A 17,449-nucleotide genomic window follows, 5' to 3' on the forward strand; every position below is an offset into this window, starting at 1 on the left:
ATGAGAAGTTGGGACACTCCCACTAACCTTTGGGTTCGCAATTGTGTCACTAAGGAGTGTTTCCTTTTGATTTGGATTTTGTTCCTAGAGAGGTCTCTCATTTGCATCTCCAATTTTTGAATGGATGCGGTATGAGATCCAATAAGCTCGGTCATGTTCCTCATAGAAGTGTCGGATTTTTCTTGATTTTGCAATGCCCGTTCAAGCATACTTTCCAACTTAGACTCACTTGAGGAACCTTGATTTGAATATTGACCTTTTGGGGGAACATAAGAGTTTGAACTCCGGTTTGAGAAGTTGTTGTTCCAATTTCCTTGGTTTGAGCCACCTTGATCATTTCACCATTGTTGGTGGCCTTGCCCTTGTGGGTTTGGCCTCCATTGATTTTGTTGTCCTTGACCTTGGTATTGTTGCCTTTGATAGCCTCCTTGAGAGTTGTTGACATAATTTGCTTCCTCAAAATCCTCATTTGATATGTGTTGCACATCCTCAGTCACATTTACCTTCTTCATTTGGCTTTTGGTGAATATCTTTGTCAACACATTGACATTTGTAGCAAGCCCTACAATCACTTGATCTCTCTTTTGATTTTCCTTGATCATGTTGCTCAAGGAAGGAGAACCATATGTAATTCCACATGTGGTGTCCTCGGAATGCCATGCTTGATTATGCTTTGCCATTTTATCAAGTAATTGTGTCACCCTTGCGAATGATTTGTCCATGAAAGATCCGTCAGCTGCATTCTTCGCTATAGATTGGTTCATAGGATCCAAGCCTATGTAGAATTTTTCCAACAAGATAGAATCCGGAAAACCATGGTTGGGAAACCTCACCAAATATAATTTGAAACTATCCCATGCCTCATATAGATGTTCTCCCGGTACTTGCTTGAAAAAGAAGATTTTATCTCTAAGCTCAGACTTCTTACTTTGCGGGATCCATTTAGCTAAGAATGCTCGAACAAGTTCGGGCCAAGAATGAATAGAGTTTGGTGGCAAATTCTGAAGCCATTTCCTTGCGTCCCTAGCTAGTGAGTACTTGAAGCACCTCAACCTTAGAGCATCATCTGAGACATTGTTCGACTTATGCATCGCACACACACCCAAGAAGTTTCTGAGATGTTGTATCGGATCATAATCAGTGGAATTCCTGAAAAACCCCTCCGCTTTGAGCATAAGAATTAAACTATGTTCCACCTTGAAAGTTGTAGCACCAACAGCCGGAGGTACAATAGCATTTGTATCCTCAATATACTCCTGTATGTCCGCAAAAGGATTTTCTTCCATTTCCGCCACCATTTCTTCTTCATATTCGGCCATGTTTTCCGATCAACACCAAGCAAAACAAGCAAAGTGTGATGGGATAGACTAAGACGTAAAGTAAAGCACACACTAATTAGTAATTTCAAAACTGTATTCCCTGGCAACGGAGCCAAAATCTGATATGCTCAAATTACACTTTAATAAATAGTGTAAGGCGGTCGGTGTCAAATATAATAACCCAACAAAGTTGGGGTTGAATCCCACAGGGAATAGGTGTGAAAAGGTTACTCGAATAGTGTGTTGCTCGACTAAAGTCATAATTCTATCCAGTTAATGGTAACAAGAGTATGAATTGAGTTTGATTTGAAGAAATAACTAATTTGCTGAGAATGTAAATAAATTTGATTAGAGAAACCAAGGTTGTGTCCCCTTTAATGAAGTGTAATGCTATCAGTGTTAATATGATATATTTCTAATGGAAGGACCTTTTTGATATGCAAATGATGCCTAAATGACAACCCAATATTTTCCAATAGTTGGGTAGTATTTCCTTTTTATGAGTTTTCCAAATATAAAAGAGTTGCAATTAAGAATAATCATTATAAACAAGGTTTAAAGCCTTGAGTCGTTGATATTTACTTCTACCAAATTCTAACCCACTTTTCCAAGCAAAGCAAGAATTTAATGGCACTTGTTAATGTTTGCAACCACCAACAATAAATGAAGAATGAGAAGTAAATAAATATCAACCAACCATTATATATATATATTCAATGTTAAACACCCATTAACATAATACCCATTTAGGGTCCACAACCTTAGTATTTAAAGTTAGCTACTCATACTAAAATATAAAAACTAGAGAATATTAAATGCCATAAAGCTTATAAAGTGAAAGATTCTTGACCCAAAAGCTTCCAAAAGAGAGGAATATTAAAGCCTTGTATTGTAGTCGCAAAGTCAGACAAGATGAGCCCACAAAACCTCAATAAATCTATTTATAGAGGGCCAAGATTCGGGACAAAAAGCGGACAAAAATGCCCTTTTCGGTTAAATATGCGACCGCATATCTGTCGAATAATAGATATGCAGTCCGCATTCTCTTCATGCCTATCGCACTTCAGAACCCTAGTTTCCAGGCCATCATCGCATTGTTGATTTGCAGTCCGCATTCCAGATATACAATCACATTTTGCGTCGCATTTTCCACCATCAGCGTTTCTCTCCATGAGTTTGCGGTCCATTATGCGGTCCGCAAACCTGTTATGCGATTGCATTCTGGACCATATTTCTTGCACTGGACTTTGGCCAACATTCTGTTGTGGTTTGCGATCCTTAGCACATTATGCGGCTCTCATGTAGGATTTGCGATCACATCTTGGACCGCATTTCCACATTTGTGCTGCATCTTGCTCTTTTCTTGTCTTTTTGTGGCTTTTTGCTTTCATTTCCATGCTCTTAGGTCCTTAAACCTCATGTACTGCAAAAACACTAAAATTACGTAAGTATAGGAGATAATTGCATTCAAAACAAGCTAAAATCTAAGTAATTTGCATTGAAATGTGCCGAAATTCTCTGGTATATCAGCGGTTCGCACAATAAGCTTCTGCGGCCGCACAATTATAGTGCGGTTCACATTCCTGGAACTTGGGCTTGGTACTTTGGGACTTCTGCGGTCCTCATAAAAATTATTGTGGCCGCGCTTCTGATTGTGCGGCCGAACAAAAATAGTGCGGTCTGCATTCCAGCTTGACTCTAGAATTCCCATCTCTCTAATCTTTGTCTTCTTGGGACTACATAATTTTGAGTGTGGCCTCACTGGTCCTTTTATGACTGCACAATTATTATGCGGACCGCATGCCTTCAACCTTCCAAAAATCCAACTCTCTGAATCTCCTTGTCTACAACTGCATAATAATTGTGCGGTCCGCACTGTAGGCCTTTTTGCCCTATTTTGGTTTGTGTTCACTTTTGACTCCGTTATGAGTTGATTTTGAATTTTTTGGCTCGTTTTTCAGTATTCCTGTACAAAAGCACATTTAATTAGTTCTTGGGAATACCTTTATGCATTTTTGAGCTAAAACGCAAGTAAAAGAGAGCAAATAAGCGGTTAAAATCCCTGCTTATCAGCTCCCCCAAACTTAATCTTTTGCTTGTCCTCAAGCAATTAAGGCGATTCGCACCTCTACTAGAAAAAAGGGATATTTCAGCTGGCCTAAGGTGAATCAATAACACATCAATTGGAACCAACAATTACCCACAACATATATGAATTATCAACAATGCAATGATTTGACTTTTTGAGTACAATAATTCTAATGTGACACTAGAGCATCAAAAATTGAGTCTATTCATCAATGAAGCTCGCTCTTTCACGTAGGTCATTGTTGATCCCACATTCTTCCTCCTCTACTCTCCATTAGAAAATTTCACTTTAGAATGTAACATTCAAATCAAAGATTGTGAAAAATTCGCTCTTCTCTCTCAAAAGACCTCATGTAAATCACCACTAATGTAAGCTCACTCAATTTGAAATCATGTAGGGCTTTTTCGGGATGTAATGAAGGCTCTTTGGATCAAGGTAGGTCTTGATGAAATAGAATGGGTTCATCTTTCAGTAAGCACTCCATTTTTTCATTTGGCTTATATGTTGTCGACTCTTTGAGTTAATTTCTTTTTCCTTGGGGGAACTAGAGAGACGTAACATCATTTTTTCTTGGTCATGACATTTATTTTTCTCCTTTTCTCTTAACTCCATGCCTTTCATCATTGTTTTCTTTGAATCCCTTCAACTTTCTACCTTATTCACTTTCTTTTTGGCATCTTTTTTTTGTTCTTTTTTTTTGGCCTTCCCTTTCCTTCATTTCTTTCTTTTCTTTGTACCTTATATCACTTTAAAGCTCCTCGTATCTCCCCCAAACTTATTTTTTTGCCAATTATTTCTCAAGAATGCCAAGGAAATATTGGGTGCCAAGAGAGGGTCATTACAAAACGGATAAATGCTTGTACGTGGTTATTGTAATAAAAAGGGCTTAGGCTCAAATAGGTTGACTAGGGATATCACATTGGTAGGATATGGATGATTTCAAACCTTCAAATCGGATCAAGGAGATCCTACATTCATTTCTCAAGCTAAGCTACACTTAGAATTTCACCTAGAAAAACATTCAAGGCAAGTTCTAGACTATAAGCACGGGTACTTGGACTTGCAATTCAATACCTCACCTCTCACACTTCCGGATTGCTAAAGAGAAAGGAGTCGAGGGCCCACAACAACCCTAGTTAAGATTGAGAATCACAAATGGCTCGACTGAACAACTCGATGGCTGCTTAAGTCAACACAAGAGTCAAAAGGTCACAACTAGAGCTATTTTCTGCCAACAACTTGTTTTTAACCATACGATCATAGGTAAATGTGTTGGTACCAAGTGAAGCATGCTTGAGACCCTTTATTCATTACTACTATATTTTCCTACACATAAAAGAAAACGGACTCAATCCCTTAAAAAGGTTGTTACGCCATCTATCATTGGGAAGAGCCACCCGGTTCACACAAAATCCACCTTTGGAAAGAACCGTGGCATTAAGAAAATCGAAGGCTTATTGTTCACTCAAAACATAAAAAGAAGCTACTAAAGTAAATAAGAAATTATACTACTAAGGAAAAACAAACTAAAGAAGTTAGAAGTAAACTACCGAAAGTAAAATGAATATACAAAACGAAGTAAAGTGAATATATACATAAGGGAATGAATATATACATCAAATGGGGAGATTATACACATACCAAAGAGAAAATAAAGATAAAGGAAAAATAGTGTAATAGTTATTACATGCCAAATGTCAATGTCAATCAATTAAAATAGACCACCCCCTAAATGAAAATATGCATTGTCCCCAATGCTTAACAAAAATAAGAGCAGGGAATGGTAGAGAGTGAAGAAAAGTCTCTATGTGCTCTTAGTCTTCATGGCATCCACAACACCTTCGGGCTCCTCTAGCTATATCTCATCATCCCCTAGCGGAGGGATAACAAGGTTGCTGAGCATTTGGATCATCTCCTCACTGGTGTGGGCAACATCAACCGGCTCCTCAGACTGACCGACTGCTATATGTGATGCCTCTGGTACTGCTGGTGCTACCTATCCTGCTGGGGTAGAAGGTGATCCCTCCATAAGTTAGTCCAGTGGTAGATCTCTGGCAAATGTAATCTTTTTAATCTCTTTGCTCCGCTTCTCCGCCAACTTCTTTGATGCCTGAGACCTCCGCCTCTTCTTGACCTATTTGCCCCAATCCTTAATGACCTCCCCATGCATCAATAGAGTCTCCATAATGGTCTTTTAGTTGTCCAGAATCTTCTTCAATATTTCCTCCACTGACGGAGGTACATGTGGCTCTGTTGGGGCTGCTGGGGTAGAGGACTGTGCTACAACAGCACTGGATATGTCCATTAGCTTTGTAGTAGCTGCCTGCATCCAGTTGTTGAGACTTGCAACACAGTCTAAGGATATGTGCATGAAGTTGGCACTAATAATGGCACTAATAGTCTGGCAGAGGAAGATGGTGGTAAGTTTGCTGTCTCGATGGAAGGGCCGGCTGCTGTGGGAGGTAATGCAGATGCTGTAGGCTCAGCAGCCAAATCAGTAACCACTACCACTGGCTCCTCAGACTGGCCAGTGGTGGTAGTATCCTTACCCTTGAATTGTGGGTTATCAGCTCCCTGAAGGTGGTACCATGAGAAAGTCTTCTTTGCCTTTACTTCGGTATCATAGTGTCTTGGCTCCACCCTTTGATCCTTGAAGTATTCCGTGAGGAAGTTCTGGTACGGATAGGATCTTTTAGCCTTCTGGACAGTTAAAGTGATGTTGGTGGACATGATGGCACCAACATTAATAGAATACCCAGCCATAATGGATGCCACCAACATTAATCGGATACCCAGCCACAATGGATGCCACCAAAACTGCACAGGGAAGTGAGAGGTTGTTCTCATTGAGGCATGGATTAATGCGGCTACAGACGAATGTATTCCACCGTTTTGCTTCAAAGTTTAGGGTGGCTCGAACTATTGGAACCCCTACTGTAAGCCACAAAGGTGTCGACCCTTGGATTGCCAGAATCTCAGCTAGCTACGGACGAGCTGCATCACCCATAACTAGCTTTTCCAAGTATTGCACTGCTTCTACTTCTTCAAACCCCACATATGAGTTTAGTGCACAGGAGTCAAAATGAATTTTCAGATTTCGGGCTTTTGTCACCTTGGTACCCTTTTCGATGTGAGCAACGTTGGCATAGAATTCTTTGACCAAGTGCTCATTTGCATATAGAACACTGTAGGTGAACCATTTCCATCCTTTTCGCTCTTGGAATTGTATAAAGACATTGGGGTTGTGCTTGTTCAAATCTTTCATCAATAATTGCCGCTGAAGAGTGAGCGACCTTTGCGGCCACCATTCTCTAAATTTTGCAAAGGCATTGGCATTGGCACCGACAAATCTGTCTTCCCACAGCTCTAGCCTCCTTGATCTCTCTAAACCTCCCATTGTAGTATCACCCCTATCCCATCATCTAGGACATCATCATGATTGTCCAATTTAATTGGAATAGCTGGAGCATATGGGGAAGAGGGCTCAGAGTCTTGACTACCCTCTTCCGAATATTCAGAATAGCTGGCATCAAAAGATGACTCATCTACTAGGTGGAATCTACCCGGGACTTGTTGTGATTGGGCTTCCGGCTGTTCTTGCACAGAGCTACCCTCAGAAGCTTCCCCAAATGGGACATACTCACTGGTTTCGGAGGGTTCAGGAGCTTTGTTGGTAGTTGCCTTCTTACTTATGGCTCTTTGTATTGCTAAGGGTAAGTTGCTTTTGCCTCGGCCTCGGGAGGGTTCTACCCTCCCTTTTGATGTATCACCTCTTCCCCTCGATCTAACCATTTTCTGCAACACAATAGTGATAGTAATTAGTAGACTTGAACTCCTAATGTATACAGAAGCATGCTTGGAAGTTGCAGTAAATCAATCTCAGAAGAGGCAGTGCGGACCGCACAAAAATGAGTGCGGCCGCAAACTGCCAAGTGCAGACCGTACAAAAGTGAGTGTGGTCGCACAACCCCAGGTTCAGACGACTGGGGTCTCTGAGGTTTCGTCAGTGCGGACCGCACAAAAGTGAGTGCGGCCACACACGTCCACTGTGGACCAGGCAATTTTGAGTGCAGCCGCACAATTCATGCACACACATTCCCTAACATAGAAAGTTGCAGACCACAAATAGTGTGTGCGTCCGCAAAGCTCAAAGTGTGGAACACAATTTGAATTTTACAGGCACTGCCTTACGATTCAGACAGGTTTTTCAAAAATTAGGCATGGATCTCGCAATTAAGCATGATTAGCTGCTTACCTAGGCCCCAACAAACATTTAAGATGCTACCCACATGATTCTAAACAAAAAATGACTAACTATTGGCACATTTTTTTAGGCATGAAATTATCCCTAGGGAAAAGAACCAAACTAAGAGAAGATGAAAAATCCAAAGATGTAATGAACATACCAGTAATGAAGAATGCAGGTGAAAATATAAGAGATGAAATGCTTGAAGTTTGAGAATCAGTGGGGGATGCACTATGTTTGCTTAAGGCTTGAAGGTTCAGAGAATGTAAATTGTAAAAAGTTGAGAAAAGCCCTATTTATAAGTTGACCCATCGGGCCCAGACCTACCTGAGTGCGGCCGCACAATTTTGAGTGCGGTCCGCACAAAAGAGAGTGCGCTCGCGAAACTTGTATGGACAACACAATTTTTTGTGCGGCCGCAATTTGCTAAGGAATTTTGATAGGCCAAACTTCAAAGACCATGCATTTGTGATATTCCAGTTGTGCGACCGTACACAGAATTGTGTGGCCGTATAGTGCCAGTGCGGTCCTCATAATTATGACACTTAGACAAATTTTCTTGTATAGTCCCTGCAATGCACAAGCATTCCTCATACACTCCAAAACTAGTTAGCACAAAACCAAGACTATCTAATCTAAAGAAGAAAAACAAGAAAACGAAAAAGAAACACATGGGTTTCCTCCCTAGAAGCACTTGATTTAACGTCGCGATACGACGCAAATTACCAATCAGTTGAAATGAAGAACCACCACAATGTGGCCATCATCAACCTTGCCAAGATAATGCTTAAACCGGTGCCTATTGACTCTAATAACCTCATCATTCTTATTTTTTAAATCTAGAGCACCATAGAGGGTTACATTCACCACTTCAAAGGGGCCACTCCATTTTGACTTCAGCTTGCCCGGAAACTTCCGTAATCGGGAATTGAACAAGAGCACGAGATCACCTTCTTTAAACTACTTGTTGTGGATGTACTTGTCATGGAGGTACTTCATATTCTACTTGTAAAGGGACGAACTTGTGTAGGCATGGTACCGGAATTCATCAAGCTCATTCAAATGTGCCACTCTTAGGTTTGCGGCAACATCCCACTCAAGCTTCAACTTTTTCAAAGCCCACATGGCCTTATGCTCAAGTTCTACCGGAAAATGACACGCCTTCCCAAACAACAATGAATATGGAGACATCCCAATCAGCATCTTGTAGGCTGTCCTATAAGCCCAAAGAGCATCATCAAGTTTTCTTGACCAATCCGTATAGTTGGCATTCACAGTCTTCGAAAAAATACTCTTGATCTCCCAGTTGGAGACTTCAGCTTGTCCGCTTGCTTGAGGATGGTAGGGGGTCGAGAGATTATGAGTGATACCATACTTGGTGAGTGAGGTATCAAAAGCCCAATCTCTAAAATGCGAACCCCCATCATTAATAATGGCCCTCAGAGTACCAAACCTTATAAAGATGATTTTCTTCAGAAATGCCACCACACTTCGAGCTTCATTGTTGGGTAAAGCCACGACTTCAACCCATTTTAACACATAGTCCACAACTACCAAATGTAAGTGTTCCCACAAGAGCTCACAAACCGTCCCATTAAATCAATACCCCAAACATCAAAGATATCAATTTCTAAGATGGTGGTAAGGGGTATCTCATTCTTCTTAGAAATTCCAGTAGCCCTTTGGCATTCATCACAATGCTTGACAAGCTCACTAGCATCGTTGTAGACAGTAGGCCAATAGAATCCACAACTCAACACTTTTGTAGCCGTTCTAGCTCTACCATGGTGACCACCATACGGTGAAAAGTGGAAAGCGTCAATAATTCCCATTTGTTCTTCCTCTAGCACACATCGCTAGATCACACCATCATACATATCCGAAAAAGATATGGATCATCCCAATAATAGTCCAAGCCATCCCGTTTAAGCTTCTTCCTTTGGTTTGAAGAGAATTCATTTAGCACAATGCCGCTCACAAGATAATTGGCTAGATCGGCAAACCATGGCATCCCGGCCATTGAAACGGCTAGGAGTTGCTTGTCCGGAAATGAATCATTGATATCAAGGTCGTCATGTTGTCACAACCCAAACTGATGGGCCGCGACGGGTGTCTGAGTCCTACATATCAAACACCCCTAAGCATGCGTCTAAGATATGAACCTAAATAACATATATTGCATTACGAAAATAACATAAATAAAGGAAACCTAGCAACAAGGCATATGCACGTATGCATGCAGAATACAGTGGGCGAGTCGGCAAGGCTACTATAGACAACTATATATCCAAAATTGAAAGCCGACAAGGCCACATACAACCCAACTAGACTTACTGTCTACATACCTCTAATGGAAACATAACTGTACAAAGACGGGACGGAGCCACGTCATACCCATATATATATAAATATATAAACATATCATACCAAAATCAAAAGCAGCTCCGGATCAAGTGGAGCACGCCAACTCTCGCTGATCAGAGATCCTAAGAAGGGGGACCGTTAGCTTGCCTACCTGCACCTACGGGCATAAAACGCATGCCCCGTGAAATAGGGCGTCAGTACGAAGAATGTATTGAGTATGTAAGGCATGAAAATCGGTACGTAAAAGACATAGATGAAATATAGAATATAGAAACACGTCTTTAAATCTGAATAACTTTGTAAATTCTAAAACATTTATAATGTCATACACGTGTGTATAAATGTCATGCCATGCATAGGTATGGGTGTGCATTATATCATCAAGCCACTGAGGGCATCCCATCATATCATCTCGGCCACTGTGGGCAACATCATCAACATATACCAACTGATAAGGTGGTGGTGCGTATATAATGCCGTAACCTTTTTCCATATCTCATACACATATATTTACATATATACACGTATATAATGCCATCTGGTCATGGGTTAATACCCATGCATAAATGGGTGAAATGCATGAAAAATACATAAAAATTTCAATATTCCTTCCGGATAAACTTTTTTTCAACTGAGTATTATTCTGAGACCCATGAACAGAAGATAATAATAATTCTCATGGGGAATCAAGAATATAGATACCCCTAGTATCTCTATGAATAGAGTAATTTATGGAAACCGTGTGTTTGCTCGTTTCTTTAGTATAATTTAGACCATGCCAAAAGAAAGAAGGGATGACCTTAACATACCTGGAGTAGGGAAAATTCCGTATAATATCCCGTTGAAAACCTTTGTGGATTGAACTTAGAACCCAAAAATTGGATTAAGCTTTTGCGTTTTGAAACTTATGAAGGAAATCGGCTTCTATTTTTGGTGTTGAAGTGTCTGGACGTTGGAGCTTCTTTGAACAAATTGAACAAAATTTCAAGCTTCTTACTTTGTTGAAGTGATGAACGACTTTGTTAGTCTTCTGTTCTTGAATTTTCAAACCAAGAAGGAAGCCTTCTAACATTATTTTCTATTTCTAATCCATAACAAGACTTATGTCTTGTTTTGGATAATTAGGTTAGGCCTAGGTTGCCACCTAATACTTGGAGTGACTAAGAGTCACCTTATTCTGCCACGTCACTTGGGGTGTAAATTATTAAGTTTTCATCCACTTATTAGTTAATTGGGTAATGTCCCGTTACCCGGTAATTAAACAATTACCCGCATAATTTAAAAATGACCAAATTTACTTAAAATTCCACTTATTTTTTTATATACTTTATATATATACTACCATGGTGATATGGTACCTTGCATGGTACTAGTTCATAATTATCGGGTATTATCGCTCGGCCCGTATTTTATCCCAAATTGGCCACTTTCAACGAAACTCGTTTTCTTTAATTTGTGCACCCTTTATCCTTTATGACACTTATTTATAGCTTGTTATAAATAGCATAAATATGTTAATCTCAAGATAATCTCATCCTTGAGACTACGTCGATTAACTGAAGGTGAAACTTTTAACGTACGAAAATGCGAGATGTAACATCCTTTCCCTCTAGAAACATTAGTCCTCGAATGTTAAACTCCCCGTGATCTATGTAACTTTTGCAGGGTCGCCTATGAAACAACACCACTACCAACTCTTCTCGTAGAAGCTTAATAACCCAATCCCACACAGGACCATAATTATGAATAACGACAATGGCCTCACACGACCAACGACAATAACCAACACAAGAATGTATACACGTACCTTACTGTTATGATGTCTCAGTTGGACCCTTCTCCGAAGGAGGAAATAAGTAGGGATGTCTAGACTTCATGTCTTTTTCGGCCTCCCAAGTCATTTCTTCCACATTGTTGTTCCTCCAAAGTACTTTCACGGAGGCTACCTCCTTATTCTGCAGCTTGCAGATTTGTCGGTCTAGGATGGCAACCGGAACTTTCTCGCATGATAAGTCTTCTGTAATCTGTACATTATTCATGGGCACCACTCGGGTAGGATCGCCAATGCACTTCCATAACATAGATATGTGAAAAACCGGATGGACAGACTCCAATTCTGAGGGTAATTCTAACTCATAAGCTACTTGGCCCACTTTCTGATTAATCCTATAAGGCCCAATATATCGTGGGCTAAGTTTTCCTTTCTTGCAAAACCTCATTACACCCTTCATAGGTGACACCTTTAAGAATACCCAGTCATCAACCTCGAACTCTAAATCTCGTTGTTGTACATTAGAATATGACTTCTGATGACTCTGAGTTGTCAATAGTTGATCCCGAATCAACATTACTTTTTCTATGGATTAGTGATCCAGGTCTGGACCATGTAATCCAGATTCTCCAACAACGAACCACCCTATAGGCGATCTACATTTTTGTCTGTAAAAAGCTTCGTATGGAGCCATCCGAATACTAGAATGGTATCTATTATTATATGTGAACTCAATAAGCGACAGATGATCATCCCAGCAACCTTTGAAGTCTATTACACAAGCTTGTAACATATCCTCTAGTGTCTAAATAGTACGCTCAGCCTGTCCGTCTATCTGGGGATGAAATGCTATATTAAGACTTACTTGAGTCCCCAATCTTTTTTGGAAGGACCTCTAGAAGTTAGCTGTAAATTGAGCTCCTCTATCCGAGATAATAGATAAATAGACACCATGCAGTCGTACTATCTCCTTGATATAAAGTCTCGCATAATCCTCTGAGAAATATGTAGTTCTAACGGGTAGAAAATGGGCTGACTTTGTAAGTCTATCAATAATCACCCATATCGAATCAGACTTATGCTGGGTATGAGGTAAGCCTAAGATGAAGTCCATATTGATTACTTCCCACTTCCAAGTCAGAATATCCATATCTTACAATAACCCACCGGGTTTCTGATGCTCAATTTTAACCTGCTGACAGTTAGGACACTGAGCAACAAACTCTGCTATATCCTTTTTCATTCCGTCCCACCAATACACTTCCCTGATATCATGATACATCTTTGTTTCTCCTGGATGGATAGAATAACGAGAATAGTGAGTTTCTCCCATAACATGCCGACGCAGCCCTGCAACATTAGACACACATAATCGTCCTCGATATCTGAGGACCCCATCTTCTATAATTTCAAACAACATCTTCTCCTTCTAAAGTGTGGTATCCCTATAATGAACTAACACAGGATCCTCGTACTGGCATTCCTTTACTTTAGTTACTAAAGAGGATGTTGTCGTATCCTCAAGAGTAATTTCAATGTCAACTGAGTCTAGTAACCGAACTCCGAGACTAGCTAGCTGATGAACCTCATGGGCTATTCCCTTCTTTTCTTGCTGTAAATAAAATAGGCTACCCATAGATCTATGGCTGAGGGCATCGTCTACTACGTTCGCCTTCCCCAGATGGTATAATATATCAACGTCATAGTCTTTAAGTAGCTCCAACTATCTCCTTTGACGTAGATTCAATTCCTTTTGCTGAAGATGTATTGGAGGCTCTTATGATCTGTATAGATATCAACATGAATGTCATACAAGTAGTGCGTCCTCATCTTTAGTGCATGAATCACCATGGCTAACTCTAAATCGTGGGTCGGGTAGTTCTTCTCTTACTTTCTTAGTTGCCTAGAAGCATAAGCCACAACCTTACCATGTTGCATCAGTACACAACCCAATCCAATGCCTGAAGCATAATAATAGATCATATAACCATCGATCCCTTCTGGAAGCGTTAGAACCGGTGCTGACGTTAATCTATCCTTTAATGCTTGGAAAATTCGTTCACAAGCATCAGCCCATTGAAACTTTGCTCCCTTCTTAGTCAACTTTGTCAAAGGTGCTGAAAGGGAAGAAAATCCCTCTACAAATCTCCTATAATAACCTGCCAAACCGAGGAAGCTACGGACCTCTGTCAATGTTGTAGGGCTAGGCCAAGTCTTTGCTGCCTCAATCTTTTGTGTATCCACCCAGATGCCTTCACCCGAAAAGATATGCCCAAGGAAGGTTATAGAGTTCAACCAGAATTCATATTTAGGAAATCTTGCATACAACTTCCCTTCTTGTAGAACTCTGAGCACAGTACGCAAATGATCAACATGCTCATCCTCTGAACGAGAATACACCAATATATCATCGATAAATACAATTACGAACAGATCTAAAAATGACCTGAACACACGGTTCATCAAATCCATGAATACTGCTGGGGCTTTGGTCAGACCGTACGACATAACCCGAAACTCAAAGTGCCCATATCTAGTCCTGAATGTTGCCTTCGGAATGTCTTCATCCTTAACCCTTACCTGATGGTACCCAGACCTCAAGTCTATCTTTTAAAAACACTTGGCACCTTGTAACTGATCAAATAAATCATCAATTCTTGGGAACAAGTACTTATTCTTGATCGTCACCTTATTCAGCTGCCTATAATCAATACACATTCATAAGGAACCATATTTCTTTCTCACAAACAACACAGGCGCTCCCCACGATGATGTACTAGGTCTGATAAAACCTTTTTCAAGTAAGTCTCTTAGTTGTTCCTTTAACTCTTTCAGCTCTGCGGGGGCCATTCTATCGGGGGGAATAGATATTGGATGAGTATCTGGTAGTAGGTCAATGGCAAACTTAATTTCTCGCTCTGGCAGGAGACCTAGAAGCCCATCGGAAAAAATATCGGGAAACTCATTCACCACAGGGATGGACTGAATGGTTGTTGACTCCACTTCCACATCTTGAACCCGAACTAAGTGATAAATATAGGCCTTTCTGATTATCTTCCTTGCCTTGAGGTAGGAAATAAATTTTCCTTTCGGCAACACCGTATTACCTTTCCACTCCAAAACAGGCTCCCTTAGAAATTTAAAATTGAACTATCTTTGCTCTACAATCAACATTGGCATGACAAGAAACCAACCAATCCATACCCATTATAACATCAAATTCTACCATATCTAACTCGATTAGATCTGTTATGGTAGATCGACCATGAACTAGTATTATATAACCCCTATATACTTGCTTAGCTATCATCGAGTCCCCAACAGGTGTAGATACCTCAAAAAGTTTAACCATTTCAGGTTTTATTCCAAACTTACTAGCAACTAATGGAGTAACGTATGATAAGGTGAAACCTGGGTCAATCAGTGCATATACATCATACGAGGAGACTGATAATATACCTGTAACAATATCAGGCGATGACTCTTAGTCCTATCGTCCTGCCAACGCATAAATGCGGGTCTGAGGGCTACTCGAGCTAGATGCTTCGCCTCTTCCTCTACCACGACTCATTGGTGCTTGGGGACCTTGCCTAGGGGGGCGTACTGATGATGACGAACCAGCTACAGATCCCGATGGTTGATCTATGCTTGCATCACCTCTCATCGGACAATCCCTCATAACGTGGCCCGGATAACCACAAGTGTAACAAACACCTAACCCCATACGACACTACCCGGTATGTTGCATACCACATTGATCACATCGTGGCAAGGGTGGCCTCATCTAATTTGACTCACTCCTATATTGAGAACGTGAGGCCCTAAAATTCTGACCAGACCCTGAATATATGGAACGATTGAGGGGGTGTATTAGCCGATGGCTGGGCTGGATACCTTGGGTACTACTGCCTTTGACCACCTTAAAACTCACCAGAAGGATCCGAAGACCTCGCTCTCTTATTTTGGGCCCTATCATGCTCATGATCGGCCCTCTATTTCTGTTTACGCTCCTTTACACCCTGAGCGTATGCCTGAATACGAGAAATATCCATGTCTAGCTGAAGTGAGACTGGCATACAATCGTTAAGCAAGTGGGGCTCTAATCCCATTACGAACCGGTGAACCCAATCCTCCATCTTAGATACAATAGTGGGATCATACCTAGCCAATGAATCAAGTTGAAGGTTGTACTCCCGAACACTCATGTTACCCCGCCGAAGGGTCAAGAACCTATCAACTTTTGCCCATCTAAGCTCTAGTGGCAGATAATGATGAAGAAAAGCTTATGTAAACTCCTGCCATACTGCTGGAGGGGCATCCTCACCTCTGGACAATTCCCAAGGCATGTACCAATTAACTACAATATCTCGGAGTCTATAGGAAGCCTTAACTGACTCAGTCTCAGTGGCCTTCATTACCCTTAACGTCCTCTGTACCCTATCAATAAATACCTGAGGGTCCCCATTCGGATCTGACCCAGTGAATACTGGAGGGTCTAAGAATGAAGCCAAGAACCCTCGCACTGACGGACCTATCTGCATGACCAATACCTATTTCCTGAAGCTGAGCCTGCGCGGCTACTAATCGGGTTAATAGCTTAATAACATCTCTCATCTCCTAATCCGGTGCATCCAGCTGAGGTGCTGAATGTATAGGGGTAGGCGCTGGAGCTGGTGTCCCTCAAAGCTCTTCTGGTAAGGGCGGGGTATGTGAAGTCTAAGATGGAACCTCACCATGAGACTCTCCCTAAGCCCTGGTAACTCATGGATCTCGACTAGTAGTCTCACCAGCCACAGACTTTCCCTTCTAGGCGGCCATACTCTTTGGAGGAATCGCGGAAAATAGAACATATCATTAGGAACATGAATTCTTGTATCGTACGATCTGAGATAAAAACAGAGTATAACATCCTATATGTCCTGTAGCCTTATGTCTATTAGTGTGGTGCACAACACACCCATAAACAAGACTCTACTAGACACGATCTGTAGACAACCCTAGGACAGAACTGCTCTGATACCACTTTTGTCACGACCCAAACCGATGCGCCACGACGGGTGTCTGAGTCCTACCTGTCAAACACCCCTAAGCATGCATCTAAGATATGAACCTGAATAACATATGTTGCATTACAAAAATAACATACATGAAGGAAACCTGCCAACAAGGCATATGTACATATATATGCAAAATATAGTGGGCGAGCCGGCAATGCTGCTATAGACAACTATATATCCAAAACTGAAAGCCGACAAGGCCACATACAACCCAACTAGACATACTGTCTATAGACCTCTAATGAAAACATAACTGTACAAAGATAGGACTGAGCCATGTCATACATACATAAATATATATATCGTACCAAAATCAAAAGCAGCTCCGGATCAAGTGGAGCACGTTAACTCTCGCTGATTAGGGATCCTAAGAAGAGGGCCCGTCTGCTTGCTACCTACACCTGCGGGCATGAAATGCAGGCGCCGTGAAATAGGGCATCAGTACGAAGAATGTACTGAGTATGTAAGGCATGAAAATCAGTACGTAAAAGACATAGATGAAACATGGAATATAGAAACACGTCTTTAAATCTGAATAACTTTGTAAATTCTAAAACATTTATAATATCATGCACGTGCGTATAAATGTAGTACCATGCATAG

General features: G+C 41.0%; 1 non-coding gene across 1 annotated transcript; it reads left to right on the forward strand.

Annotated features, from left to right (window-relative positions):
• The first annotated feature begins 810 nt into the window (after positions 1-810).
• Positions 811-917, forward strand: LOC142181372 (small nucleolar RNA R71). The gene has a single exon (XR_012710040.1). It is a non-coding gene; the product is annotated as a small nucleolar RNA R71 (small nucleolar RNA).
• The last annotated feature ends 16,532 nt before the right edge of the window (positions 918-17,449 follow it).

This window comes from Nicotiana tabacum, chromosome 5, assembly GCF_000715075.1.
Source record: "Nicotiana tabacum cultivar K326 chromosome 5, ASM71507v2, whole genome shotgun sequence".
Taxonomy (NCBI): Eukaryota; Viridiplantae; Streptophyta; class Magnoliopsida; order Solanales; family Solanaceae; genus Nicotiana; species Nicotiana tabacum.